Here is a 12,543-nt window from a genome sequence, read left to right as displayed (position 1 = left end):
GGGCCGTGAGGGGCGGGGCCTGGGGTGCGGCCCGGCCAACGCGCCTGCGGAGGCCCAGGTGGTCTCGCGGGGAGCTGGAGGGGTGTCAAGGAGGCTGGTTGGTGGCGGCAGCTTCGTGAGCCACGTGACAGGCACCCTGCACTATATCTGTCAGGAAAGGGTTTCCCCGTGTGACTGTAGCCCAGGCAGCGTCGATAAAGCTTACAAAGGAGAGTGGTGGAAGGTGAGGAGCCAGGAATTAAATTCTCTGGAAGCATGTGAGAAGCCATGAGAGGACTGCACCGTCTTTGTGCTCCTTCTACACACTTTGTGGGCACGTCTTGAGAGCGCAAGGCGAGTAAGATGCAGCTGTTCGAGGGAGTCTCCGTCAGCTGAGCTGTTTGAAGAAGAATAAAGGGCACGCCCCAAACGGAAGCGCCTTCAGGACACTTCCCAGCGTCAACTTGAAAAAAAACGCGCAAGGGACGACCAGTGAGTTTATTCAGTGTCCTGCTGGGGACTGTGGCGTGGGAGACAGCCTCTCAGATAGCTCAGAAGAGTTGTCTTGGGAGGCCAATAGATATGTGATTTGGAGGAGGGAGGTCCATGTAATCCAGCGTGTTATCTCCTAGAAGGTTATTGCTAGTCCCGAGGAACAGGTATCTTAAGTGAATGATTTTCGTGCATGGGAAGGTGTGAGAATCCAGGTTCATAAAAAAGTTTCTCTTGAAATATTTCTCACTATTAAGGGCCTGTTTCTCCTGTTTTCCCAGAGCACGGAGTGCCACTTTCCTGATCTTCACCCTGAATTCCTTTCAGGATGCACTGTAGGTCAGCGACTGCAGTGGCCAGTGACTCAATCCTTGCAGAATTGGATGGTGGGCAACATCCTTCATTTTACACCAGGCTCCTATGCCAGCTGCTGCTGAAGGGTGAGTAGGATTTCTGATGGTGGTCGATAGGACATGGGGAGAGAACTTTGCGAGGAGGAGAAGTGGGCAGGGAAAAATCTCTGAAACATGGATGCATTTGATGTGTTTTAAGAGTGGACCAGAGTGTAGAGAGAGGGAGGATGAAGTATTTGCCAGTTTACTCTTAAACTCTGTTATGGATGCTGAATTTTATTAAAATGGCTCTACTGAACAGACCACTCTTCTTCCTTGCTGCTCAGTCTTTTTAATGGCTCCTTTCCCTCAGTATATACCTTAAGGGTTAGTGCTCCCAAAAAGTTTGTCCGAAGCCTTTCCTTTCACTCTACCCACTCATCTACACCATGGCTTTTAACTTCTGTTTATATAAGGACCACTTCTAGATTATGAATCAGGATGGCTCCCAGTAAACTCCAGACTTGGGCACACAACTGCCTTCTAGACCTCTGCCTCCATTAGGATATCTCACAATTATCTCAGACTCAACTTGTTCCAGACTCATCCTGTCATCCTTTTTCCTTAAAGGTACTCTTTTTTCTGTCTTTGTGTGTATCATTGAAGGACCCAGATCTAATCATCAGACTACAGAAACCTTCCCCTTCTCCTACACCTTACCATTACATGACTAAAGGCCTATTTACCACCTTTTTACCCAATAAGTATATCATATGTGCCTTTCAACAAAAAATGACAAGGCATACTAAAAGGCAAAAAACACAGTTTGAAGAGACAGAGCAAGCATTAGAACCAGACTTTGATATTGCAGTGATGTTGACATTATCAGGAATTTAAAATAACTATGATTAATATGCTGAGGGTGCTAATGGAAAAAATAGACAATATGCAAGAACAGATGGATAATGTAAGCAGAAAGATGGAAATTCTAAGAAAGAAACAAAAAGAAATGCTTGAAATTAAAATCACTGAAATGGAAATGAAGAGTGCCTTTGGTGGGCTTTTTTTTTTTTTTTTTGCGGTACGCGGGCCTCTCACTGTTGTGGCCTCTCCCGTTGCAGAGCACAGGCTCTGGACGCGCAGGCTCAGCAGCCATGGCTCACGGGCCCAGCCACTCCGCGTCATGTGGGATCTTCCCAGACCAGGGCATGAACCCATGTCCCCTGCATCGGCAGGTGGACTCTCAACACTGCACCATGAGGGAAGCCCTTTGTTTAAAAAAAATAATAATAATAATTTATTTATTTATTTTGGCTGCATTGGGTCTTTGTTGCTGCACACAGGCTTTTCCCTAGTTGCGGCGAGCGGGGGCTACTCTTCATTCCAGTGCATGGGCTTCTCATTGCAGTGGCTTCTCTTGCGGAGCACGGGCTCTAGGCACACAGGCTTCAGCATTTGCGGCACGCGGGCTCAGTAGTTGTGGCTCATGGGCTCTAGAGTGCAGGCTCAGTAGTTGTGGTGCAAGGGCTTAGTTGCTCCACAGCATGTGGCATCTTCCCAGATGAGGGATCGAACCCATGTCCCGTACATTGGCAGGCGGATTCTTAACCACTGAGCCACCAGGGAAGTGCCAGTGGGTTTATTTATAGATTGTACATAACTGAGGAAAAGATCTATGAGGTTGAAGATATGTCAGTAGAAACTTACTAAACTGAAAAGCAAACAGAAAAAAAAAACTGAAATAAATGGAAAAGAATATCTAGGAGCTATGGGGTAACTACAAAAGGCATAACATATACATAATGAGAATGCCAGAAGAAGGAAGAGAAAGAAACAGGAGCAATATTTAGAGCAATAATGATTGCGAATTTCCTCAAGTTAATGTCAGACACTGAACCACAGATTAAAGAAGCTCAAAGAACACCAAGGAGGCTGATGCCAAAAAACAAAACAAAAATAAACAAACGAAAAAACTACACCTAGGCATAACATATTCAAATGACAGAAAATCAAAGATGAAAAAATCTTGAAAGAAGGCAGAGGGAAAAAAGCACCTTACCAAAAGAGGAGCAAAGATAAGAATTACAACCAATTTCTCCTCAGAAATCACCTATGCAAAAACATAGTGAAGTGAAGTATATAAGTGTTGAGGGAAAAAACCTTCCAATCTAGAATTCTGTGTCCTGTGACTTTATCCTTTAAAAGTGAAGGAGAGATAAAGACTTTCTTAGACAGAGAACCATTGAGGAAATTTGTTGCCAGAAGACCTGTCTTACAAGAAGTGTTAAAAGAAGTTCTTCAGAGAGAAGGAAAGTGAGTCGGGTCAGAAACTCAGATCCAAATAGGGAAAGGAAGGGCAATAGGGAATGAATAAGTGAAGGTAGAATAAAAACTTTTATTTTTCTTTATTGATTTAACAGATAATGTTTGTTCAAAATAATAATAGTGGGACTTCCCTGGTGGTCCAGTGGTTAAGAATCTGCCTTCCAATGCAGGAGACACGGGTTCGATCCCTGGACAGGGAACTAAGATCCCACATGCTGCAGGGCAGCTAAGCCCGTGTGCCACAACTAGAGAGCCTGTGAGCCTCAACTACTGAGCCCACATGTCACAACTGGAGAGCCTGTGCGCTGCAGCTACTGAGCCCCCACACTCTGGAGCCCATGCGCCACAACTAGAAAGAAGCCCGTTCACCGCAATGAAGAGCCTGCATGCCGCAATGCAAGATCCTGCATGCCGCAACAAAAGATCCCGCATGCCGCAACTAAGACCCAACGCAGCCGAATAAATAAATAGTTGAAAATAACCTACCTCCAATTCCATCTTCTCATTAAAAAAAGTAGTAACAGCAAGAACATTTGATGATTATAGTTATGTATAATTGAAGTGGATGACAGCAATGATACAAGGGATTAGAGGGCGGAATTAGGATTATTTTGTTATTGTAAAGTATTAGTACTACCAAAGAATCCATATATTGCTATTTGAAGGTGAACTTGGATTAGCTGTAAATATGTATTGCAAACTCTAGGGCAACCACTAAATTTTTTTTTTTTCTGTATGTGGGCCTCTCACTGTTGTGGGCTCTCCCGTTGCGGAGCACAGGCTCTGGACGTCAGGCTCAGCGGCCATGGCTCACGGGCCTAGCCGTTCCACGGCATGTGGGATCTTCCCGGACCGGGGCACGAACCTGTGTCCCCTGCATCGGCAGGCGGACTCTCAACCACTGTGCCACCAGGGAAGCCCCCTAAATTTTTTTAAAGAAGTATATGGGAACATATGTATATGTATAACTGATTCACTTTGTTATAAAGCAGAAACTAACACACCATTGTAAAGCAATTATACTCCAATAAAGATGTAAATAAATAAAGAAGTATAGCTGATATGCTGAGAAAGAAGGAAACATGGAATCATGTAATATACTGCATTAACACCAGAGAAGGTAGAAAAGGAGAAGACAAAAACGGTAACAAAGAAGAAGGACAACGAATAGGAAACAGTAACAAATATGATAGATAGTAATCCACCTATATCAGTAATCACTTTAAATGTCGATAGTCTAGATGCACCAATTAAAAGATAGAGACTGTCAGTTGAATCAAAAAACAAGTCCCAAATATATTTTATATACAAAAAACCAACTTTAAATATAAAGACACATATAGGTTAAAAGTAAAAAGATGGGGCTTCCCTGGTCGCGCAGTGGTTGAGAGTCCGCCTGCCGATGCAGGGGACACGGGTTCGTGCCCCTGTCTGGGAAGATCCCACATGCCGCGGAGCGGCTGGGCCCGTGAGCCATGGCCGCTGAGCCTGCGCTTCCGGAGCCTGTGCTCCGCAATGGGAGAGGCCACAACAGTGAGAGGCCAGCATACCCCAAAAAAAAAAAAAAAAAAAAAAAAAAAGTAAAAAGATGGAGAAAGATATAACATGCTAACACTACTCCAAAGAAAGCTAGAGTAGCTGTATTAATTTCAGACAGCAGATTCAAAGCAAGAAATATTATGAGGTATAAAGAGAGGCATTACATAATGATAAAGGGGTAAAAATGTAAAAATTCTCAGCAAAATATTATCACATTGAATCCAGTAATTAATAAAAAGAGTTATATGGCACAACCAAGGGATTTATCTCAGGTATGCAGCCTGTTTCAACATTTGAGAATCAACTAATGTAATTCATTTCATTAACAGGCTAAAGAAGAAAAATCACACAATCATATTAATAGATGCAGAAAAAACATTTGACAAAATCCGACACCCATTCATGATGACAACTCTAAGGAAACTAGGAATGGGGGGAAAGTTCTCAACTTGATAAAGAACATCTACAACAAATCTACAGCTAACAATGTACTTAATGATAGGAAAGTATTTAGAAGCTTTCCTACTAAAATCAGGCACAAGGCAAGGCTATCCCCCCTCACCACTCCCTCTCAGTATCATACTGGAAGTCCTAGCTAACACAATAAGACAAGAACAGAAAATAAAAGATATACTGATTGGCAAGGAAGAAATAAAGCTGTCTTTGTTCACAGATGACATAACTGTCTAAGAATCCACAAAAAACTTGTAGAACTAATAAGCGACTATAGCAAGGTTGAAGGATACAAGGTGGTATGCAAAAGTCAGTTGCTTTCCTATATACCAGCAGTGAACAAGTGGAACTTGAAATTAAAAACAATACAATTTACATTAGCATGGGAAAAATGAAATACTTAGATATAAGTTTAACAAAATATGTACCAGATCTCTGAAGAAAAACTGCAAAACTGATGAAAGAAACCAAACAAGAACAAAATAAATGGAGAGATAGTCCAGATCATGGATAGGAAGACTTATTTATTTATTTGGATGTGCCGGGTCTTTAGTAGCTTCACACGGGATCTTTGTTGTGGTGTGCAGGATCTAGTTCCCTAACCAGGGATTGAACCTAGGCCCCCTGCGTTGGGAGCACGGAGTCTTAACCACTGGACTGCCAGGGAAGTCCCTGGTTAGGAAGACTTGATATTGTCAAGATGTCATTTCTCCCCATCTTGATCTGTAGATTCAACCCAATTCCAATCAAAATCCCAGCAAGATATTTTTGTGGTTATTGACAAACTGACTCTAAAGTTTGTACGGAGAGGCAAAAGACCCAGATTAGTCAACTCAATATTGAAGGAAAAGAGGAAAGTTGGAGGACTGCCACCCCCCAACCTCAAGACTTACTATAAAGCTATAATAATCAAGACAGTGTGGTATTGGCAAAAGAATAGACACATCAGTGAAACAGAATAGAGAGCCCAGACATAGACCCACATAAATAAAGTCAATGATCTTTGACAACATAGCAAAGAAAATACAATGGAGAAAATACAGTCTTTTCAAAAATGGTACTGTAACAACCGGACATTCACATGCAGAAAAATGAATCTAGACACAGACCTCACAAACATTAAGTCATAATGGATCATAGACCTGAATGTAAAATGCAAAACTATAAAACTCCTAGAAGATAACATAGGAGAAAATCTAGATGACCTTTGGTATGGTGATGACTCTTAAAATATAATACCAAAGGCATGATCCATAAAAGGAATAATTGATAAGCTGGACTTCATTAATATAAAACAACATTTCTATTCTGTGAAAGACACTGTCAAGAGAATAGGGGAAGCCACAGATTTGGATAAAATATTAACAAAGCATATCTGATCAAGGGCCATTTTCAAAATATACAAATAACAATAAGAAAACAAAAAACCCAATTAAAAATGGGGTGAAAGATCTGAACATATTGCTCATTAAAGAAGCATATGGCAGCTAAGCATATGAAAAGGTATTCAACATCATGTGTCATTTGGGAATTGCAAATTAAAACAATAAGGTACTACTACACACCTGTTAGAATGGCCAAAATCCAAAACACTGACATCACCAAATGCAACAGGTATTCTTATTCATTGTTGGCGGGAATGCATAATGATACAGCCACTGTGGAAGACAGTTTGGTGATTTCCTACAAAACTAAACATATTCTTACCATGTGATCTAGCAATCCTGTTCCGTGGTATTTACCCAAAAGTTGAAAACTCATGTCCACACAAGTTTTATAGCAGCTTTACTCATAATTGCCAAAACTTGGAAGCAACTAAGATATCCTTCAGTAGGTGAATGGATAAACTGTGGTTCAGCTAGACCATGTAATATTATTGAGCACTAATAAGGAATGAGCTATTAAACCCTGAAAAGACGTGGAGGAATCTTAGATTCATATTACTAAGTGAAAGAAGCCAATCCGAAAAGGCTACATACTGTGTGATTCCAACTATACATTTAACATTCTGGAAAAGAAACCTATGGAGACAGTAGAAAAATCAGTGATTGCCAGGGGTTAGTGGGGAGGGAGGGCTGAATAGGTGGAACAGAGAACATTTTTAAGGCAATGAAACTATTCTGTTATGATACTACATGGTAGATATATATCATTATACATTTGCCGAAACCTGTGGAATGAACAACACCAAGAGTGAACCTTAACATAGGAGTTTGGGTGATAATGGTGTGTCAAAGTAGTTCATCAATGTAGCAAATGTACCAGTATTGTGGGGAACGTTGATAGTGGGAGAGGTTGTGTGTGTGCGGTAGGGAGGAGGAGGTACGTGGGAACTGTATTTCTACTCAGTTTTGCTGTGAACCTAAAACTGTTCTAAAAAATAAAGTGTATTAAAAAATAATAGGGCTTCCCTGGCGGTGCAGTAGTTGAGAGTCCACCTGCCGATGGAGGGGACACAGGTTCGTGCCCCGGTCTGGGAAGATCCCACATGCTGCGGAGCGGCTGGGCCCGTGAGCCGTGGCTGCTGAGCCTGCGCGTCCGGAGCCTGTGCTCTGCAACGGGAGAGGCCACAACAGTGAGAGGCCTGCGTACCGCAAAAAAAATAATAATAATAATAATAGACAGGAATTACAAGTAGATGTTTAAGTCTCATCTACTTCCTATGAGAAGACAAAATTGATACAAGGTGAAATCAGAGGCCCTCAGTCTCATTAGAGAATTTGCTAGTGTGGACTAAATTAGAAATAGCCTGAGCAGGTAGGAGATACAGGTGATCTTTCCAGGTACAGATCACAAAGTGGGTATAGCAGCAAAATATAAAAGTATTGGGGAATCTCAACCTCCTGGCAGCATTTGGAAGCAGGCCCTTTGTTAAATTCTTGACCTACTGTGCTCTCCATTTCATTGAATAGAAGAGAGGAAACAATGAATGACACTGTTAACTTGTACTTAATTCTAACTCTTAGGATAATTCAGCTTATTTTTAAAAGTTATTTTTATTTCTGAGATATGCATTTTAAAGTAATAACTAGAATTATGACTTATAATATTATACCAGAACATGTAAGATTTTTAGGAATTTCATCTAATGTCTGAAACATTTATATTTATTTTTAATTCAGCTCATTTTGAACTGAAGGGCTTATTAGGTGAAAATGACCTGTCATTTTAGACTTTGTAACATGCAAGTAAGTGTACACTAGACATAGTCAAACAGACTTCAGAAAGTTGAAGCATATTTCATAGAGCTCACAAGAAATAAAGATAAGTATTGAATGAATTGAAGGAAGAGTTCATGAAGCCATAAATGTCTGCTACATTTTGAGGGGAACTTTTTTTGTTTTTTGTTTTACCAGCTTCAGTTGACATTGCTTGGGTACATATTCCATTAGAGAGGTAGAGATAGCCCTTGCTATGGCCCCTCTGAATTGGAACAGGAAACTGAACTGCCACAGATGGGTTAAACACAGGGGAGCCAGAAGTGGTTGGTACTAATTCTATTAAATACTGAGGCTCGAAATCTACCCATCAAATCCTTTCTCTTTGGAAAGCACACATACACATAGCATACAAAGTAGATGGACACCTAGTTTGCAGCTGCAAATCTGAATTGTGTTGTGCAGTTTTTCCTGTTATTTTTCAAGACGAACACATATCACAGAATTAGGGGGTCAGAGACTCCTTGGGTGGTGCAACGATCCCAAAGAGGTAAATTTTCCTTATGTTTTTTTGTAGGTAATGTATTATAAGTTATCCATTATTGTAAGTAACCTGAACATATCTTTTCCTGATTGGAACTATGGAGACTCTGGAAAACCTGACAGGCTGGAGAAGTACAGGCATACCTCATTTTATTGTGCTTCACTTTATTGCATTTCACAGATATTGAATTTTTAAAAATTGAAGGTTTGTGGCAACCTTGTGTTGTCAGTTGATGGTTAGCATTTTTTAGTGATAAAGTTAGGTATGTACTTTTTTTTTTAAGACATAATGCTATTGTACACTTAATAGACTACAGTGTAGTATAAACATAACTTTTATATGCACTGGGAAACCAAAAAAAAAAAACCTCATGTGACTCACTTTATTGCCACATTCACTTTATTGCAGTGGTCTGGAACCAAACCTGCAATATCTCTGAGGTATGCCTGTACAAGGGATAGTTTCATGATTAAATGTAACAGGAAGTTAAAATGGAACTTTTCATTTTGTCTCAGTTTTGGCTAAAAACTCCAAGGCCAAGCAATATAGGTGCCAAAATTACCCTCACGTTCTAAAGCAAGGTACTAGAGTACCTTATGTAGGACATGCTAAGAGACATCTTCTGTCAGCATTAGCTCATCTCCTATCTCTCAGCTATATAAGGGAGGGCAAAGAATCCATGGGGAAGGGCAGAAATGGTTTGGAGGGAGAATTTCTTTGGAGAGAGTTGTCAGTGTGCTGTATATGCCCCTCCTACTTCCTGGTAAGTATGTTGGGAGCACTTCCCCCTCATCTGAAGCCAAGAGAAGAAAAACACTCAAAAAGCTTGAAGTATTTTCTCTGAAACGTGGAAGATGCAAGGTCTGTTACCTGAAATAAATTTAAGGCTGGTGGCAGAATGAAGTAGAGCAGAGTTTAGTGGGGACAAGGACACAAGTGTGTTTCCCATGGACCAAAGGTGGAAACTGCAAAGGGATACAATTGTAGATTATTTTAAAAGGAGCTTCATCACAGAAATCCATCTGGAGAGGTAAGGTGACCCTTGTGGAAGCAAAGGGTTGAAGGTAGCATCTTAGTTGTCCAGTTGTAGAAAGAATCATCCCTATAAAGGAGTTGCAGGTAGGAGATCCCTACTGGGTCAGAGGATTCTTTGTGAAACCCACAGAAATTCCCCACTCAAGAAGGAATTCTGTATCTAAAAGATGCTGCACCCAAAGGACACCAATATCAGATTGCAACAGTATTGGTTGTATAAAATGTAGTCTTTTCCTCTAAATTTCTCCTCTTTTCCAGGCTGGACAATTGAGGGGGCTTGAAGCAGTAGCTAGCAAGAAGTGGGAGGAGATGGAGCACAGAAGGGAGAAGAAATAAGTCCCTCACTCCTTCTCTACTGTGGACTTAATTTCCTGTAGCAGTAATGGCAGTCAAGCCAGTGGCGGTGTCCTCTGTCCAGGGGTGGAATTGATGGTTCAGTCTGCGGCATCTTGAACCTGAGGTCAAGAAAAATGGTGATCAGATCAGTTCTGCTGCCTGGGTTTGGACATAATTTCAAGCTATAAATCTCTGAAAGTGTTTTCTAGTCCTCTTGATAGTTCTAGGACTTGCCCAATAATAAATTCCTTATCATTATAAATTAGCCAGAATTGATTCCTGTGACTTGCAATGAAGTCAGTCAAAAGCAGTATCAGGAATTTTGCAAGAAAACAGATCATCAGGGGAATGGGTCAGTCTGGGATTAATTATCTGACCTGTTGAGGCTGAAAGCAGTGAAAATCCAGTTGATTTTAAGGAGTAGATTATCTCTAGGTATGCAGGGGTGGAACAGTTAATAGAAAATCAACTCTGATTTACTGGAAATAAGTAAGAAAGTATTAAAGGCAAAGCCTTAGGGACCACAAGATTTTTGCTGTAGAAGAGTGTTAAAGTACATGAGCCATTCAAAGCCTGTGGCGGGTAGATGGTTGCTTCCGAAAGTGCTGGACATTTTAATGAAAGAGAATGGTAAATTCTGCTGCTCAATGATGTCAAGGCTCTAGTTCAACTTCTCTGCCAGTCTCGTCTTTCCCATCATGGTTGCAAGATGGCTGCTGCAGCTCCAGACTGTCATGTCCTTACATGACAGTATCCAAAGGCAGGAAGGAAAGGGTCTTTTCTCCGCTCCCCACTTTTTTTCTTTTAAAAAAATTGAAGTATAGGGAATTCCCTGGCGGTCCAGTGGTTAGGACTCTGTGCTTCCACTTCAGGGGACAAGGGTTCCATCCCTGGTTGGGGAACTAAGATCCTGCAAGCTGCGTGGCATGGCCTAAATAAATAAATAAAAATAAAAATTGAAGTATAGTTGATTCACAATGTTGTGTTAGCTTCCGGTATACAGCAAAGTGATTCAGTTATACATATATATACATATTATTTTTTGTATTCTTTTCCATTATGGTTTATTACAGGATATTGAATATAGTTCCCTGTGCTATACAGTAGGTCCTTGTTGATTATTTTACATATAGTAGTTTGTATCTGCTATTTCAAACTGCTACTTTATCTCTTCCCCACACCCTTTCTCCTTTGGTAACCATAAGTTTGTTTTCTATGTCTGTGTTTCTGTTTCATAAATAAGTTCATTTGTGTCATATTTTAGATTCCACACATAAGTGATATCATATGGTATTTGTCTTTCTCTTTCTGACTTACTTCACTTAATATGATAATCTCTAAGTCCATCCATGTTGCTGCAAATGGCATTATTTCATTCTTTTTTATGGCTAAGTAGTACTCCATTGTATATATGTAGTGGAATATATATATATATATATATATATATATATATATATATGTAGTGGAATTGCTGGGTCATATGGTAGATTCTATTTTTAGTTTTTTAAGGAACCTCTATACTGTTCTCCATAGTGGCTGTATCAATTTACATTCCCACCAACAGTGCAGGAGGGTTCCCTTTTCTCCACATTCTCTCCAGCATTTATTGTTTGTATATATATATATATATATATTTTTTTTTTTTTGGTGGTATGTGGGCCTCTCAGTATTGTGGCCTCTCCCGTTGCAGAGCACAGGCTCCGGACACGCAGGCTCAGTGGCCATAGCTCACGGGCCCAGCTGTTCTGCGGCATGTGGGAACTTCCCGGACTGGGGCACGAACCCATGTCCCCTGCATCAGCAGGTGGACTCTCAACCACTGCACCACCAGGGAAGCCCGTCTGTAGATTTTTTGATGGCCATTCTGACTGGTGTGAGGTGATACCTCATTGTAGTTTTGATTTGCATTTCTCTAATGATTAGTGATGTTGAGTATTCTTTCATGTGTTTGTTGGCAATCTGTATATCTTCTTTGGAGAAATGTCTATTTAGGTCTTCTGGACCTAAATTTTTGGATTGGGTTGTTTGGTTTTTTTTTTGATATTGAGCTGCATGAGCTGCTTGTAAATTTTGGAGATTAATCCTTTGTCAGTTGCTTCATTTGCAAATATTTTCTCCCATTCTGAGGGTTGTCTTTTCGTCTTGTTTATGGTTTCCTTTGCTGTGAAAAAGCTTTTAAGTTTCATTAGGTCCCATTTGTTTATTTTTGGGTTTATTTCCATTACTCTAGGAGGTGGGTCAAAAAGGACCTTGCTGTGATTTATGTCATAGAGTGTTCTGCCTATGTTTTCCTCTAAGAGTTTTATAGTGTCTGGCCTTACATTTAGGTCTTTAATCCATTTTGAGTTTA

The 12,543-nt window shown here is 40.5% G+C and overlaps 1 long non-coding RNA gene across 4 annotated transcripts in view; it reads left to right on the top strand.

The window, feature by feature from the left end:
• Nucleotides 1-106: 106 nt before the first annotated feature.
• Nucleotides 107-12,543, top strand: part of LOC109548541 (uncharacterized) — a 66,724-nt gene continuing 54,287 nt past the window's right edge. The window contains exons 1-3 of one of the 4 annotated variants that reach the window (XR_002174640.3): nucleotides 107-471; nucleotides 753-911; nucleotides 10,116-11,593. This is a non-coding gene — a long non-coding RNA (uncharacterized lncRNA). Of the gene's footprint in view, nucleotides 472-752; nucleotides 912-3,298; nucleotides 4,646-4,996; nucleotides 10,019-10,115; nucleotides 11,594-12,543 lie in introns of those variants that run through there. The other 3 variants (XR_002174639.3, XR_012332172.1, XR_012332171.1) reach the window with 3 other exon arrangements.

Source organism: Tursiops truncatus, chromosome 5 (assembly GCF_011762595.2).
Source record: "Tursiops truncatus isolate mTurTru1 chromosome 5, mTurTru1.mat.Y, whole genome shotgun sequence".
Taxonomy (NCBI): Eukaryota; Metazoa; Chordata; class Mammalia; order Artiodactyla; family Delphinidae; genus Tursiops; species Tursiops truncatus.
This window is presented reverse-complemented; position numbering and strand designations above follow the sequence as displayed.